The sequence below is a fragment of the Pteropus vampyrus genome, unplaced genomic scaffold, assembly GCF_000151845.1.
Source record: "Pteropus vampyrus isolate Shadow unplaced genomic scaffold, Pvam_2.0 Scaffold42, whole genome shotgun sequence".
Lineage (NCBI taxonomy): Eukaryota > Metazoa > Chordata > Mammalia > Chiroptera > Pteropodidae > Pteropus > Pteropus vampyrus.
This window is the reverse complement of record NW_011888823.1, coordinates 3,262,994-3,265,498: the sequence shown is the minus strand read 5'-3', so window position 1 is coordinate 3,265,498 and position 2,505 is coordinate 3,262,994.

Sequence of the window (2,505 nt, the reverse complement as noted above, 5' to 3'; positions counted from 1 at the left end):
CCCGCGGTTAGCACCCCGGCCCGGCGGTCAGGCGGCTCGGGCGGAGCGGGAGCTGCTGCCGTCTGCGGCGCAGCCCGGGGCCGAGTGAGAGGGGAAATGGAAGAGATCCGGGCTCGGGCCCCGCGCAGACCGCACCCTACCCATGTCCCTGCCTCCTGTACGCTCGACAGCGAACCTGCAGCAAGGGCAGCACAGCCTCCTCCCCCTCGGGCGGGCGGCCCCGGCACTAGCCAGCCCTTGTCCGGCTTGCTCCTCCGCCGCGCGTCCGCCCGCCCGCTGCCCTCGGCGGCCCCTGCTCTGCCAGAGTTTGCCCTCCCCGCCCGGACGCGCCCCACCCCACCTTGGCCTCGCCTCTGGGCTCCCCGCGGCTCCGGGGTGCCCCGCCAGGCGCAAACCTCCCGGACAGGAGCTGCCACCCCCACAGCGACCGCAACCCACGGCGCGGCCGGACGCGAGGGGCGGGGGGCAGTGGCCGGACCGCACAGCCGCCTACGGTGTGCCCTGCGGGGAAGTAAACCCAAAAGGCTGGAGGCCGCTAGTAACCTGGTGCCCCACCCTGGCTCAGAAGACGCAGCGCCCTCTCAGCTTGGTGCAGCTGAATTCTGTATCGACCCGGTGCACATCCCAGGGCCGCCGGTGTGAAGCTGGGAGTGGGGCGTCGGTCCTTAGAAGAATCAGTAGGGGTTTTTGGGTTGGAAACACTGTTAAAAGGAGCAAGATGAAATTGCAAAGGGACAGGCCAAGGTGTAGAGAAGAGCAGCCAAAATGGTGACCTCAACAGAATACTGGCGAACTTCACCGGCCACGTTAGAAGGGCAACACGGATCCCAGTGACAGGGACTTGCTAACAACGCAACGACAGCAACCACAGAAAAAGATTCAGAGTCTCCGGCATACGAGAGCTGCTAAGTGATTATTCTCTTAGCTCTACTTCACAAATTAACAAGGACAGAGAATATGTAGAGGCAGCCGGAGAAGTAAACATGGGTTGTGTATTTTAATATGCCATTCAGGAAAGCTGAATGAATTAGTTTTCATTCTGCTAAAACAAGAAAAAGGAAGCATGTTTTTTTAAAAAAACACTACCACTAACATCACAGTAAACTACGTATATGATTTGGTTGTAATATATTCTACAAAGTCAAAAGCGATAGAAATAAAAGGGTGAGAAATTAAAAGGTTTAAAAATCCTCATTCCATTACTCAGCCATAAGAAGAGATGAAATACTGCCATTTGTGACAACATGGATAGACCTCAAAATAATCATGCTAAGTGAAATAAGCCAGACAGGAAAAATTGAAAATCACATGGTATCACTTATATGTGGGATATAAACCTAAAAGCAACAAATGAGCTGGACAGAGACTCATGGACGTGAACTATAGGCTAGTGGTTACCAGAGGACTATAGACTAGTGGTTACTAGTGGGGTGGGGGAAGTGGGGGGAGGTTGATGGGGTAAAGGGGGTCAGATATAGGGTTTAGGGAGAGGGTGAAGTGGGTAAAGGGGATCAAATATATGGTAGCTTAAGGAAACTGGACTTTGGGTGGTAAACACACAATAGAATATACAGATGTCAAATGATAATGTACACCTGAAAATTATGTAATTGTATTAATCAACGTTACCTCAATAAACCTAATTTAAAAAATTTTTAAAAATTCTCATTCCAAGAATATTAATACAATAGGTACAATTTGATTGATACTTTCCTGCCCGATACATGGAAACTATAGATATTATTATACCAAGTATTCTACTTGCATTATTTAATTTAAACTCACAACCCCAAATGTGCTGTTATTATCCCCATGTTACAAATGAAGATTTTGAAGTTCAGAGAAGATCAGCAACCTGCTCTTGGCTGAGGATCAGAGTTCAACCCCTAAACCCTGGGGTCTGGCCCTAGTGCAGATGCATTGGCCCTCTGTGCAGCATCCACTCATCCAGTACTGCCTGAGTTTGGGTTTGAGGTAGCTTTTCACAGTTATGCTCGCATTTCATCTGGATCAATTTTGTGACTATAAATTCCTCCTTGGAAGAGACTAAAGAGAGTGCTTAACCCAAGCACTTCATATCACAGAAAAGCAAACTGAGGCCCACAGTAGAGGGTTTAGGATGGCTCTGCCAGGAGTGGTGTGGCCTCTGTCACTTGGAAACAAAATGGATTGTTTCTTTCCTCCCCTTTGCCCATACTTCCTCCTCATGCCCCATTCCTTAAGTTAGCATTTGGTTTCTAGGTCTCTGAGTCACAGATCACTCTAATGTTGCTTCCTTTCCTTGTTTTCTAAGTGCTTTAACTTGTGTTTTCCAGGGTTCGAGAACAATCCTTGCAATATTGCCCACCTCCTCCTTCTCTCCTGCTCAGACTTCTGAGCTGACCATGCAGCCAGGTCAGTACCTCTCCCAACCCAGACAAACAGGGGCTCCCTGTTTTTATGGAATTCCAAAAGAGAAAATCCTGTAGGCTTCTGCGGTCACCCATCCCAGTCTTTTATAGCCAT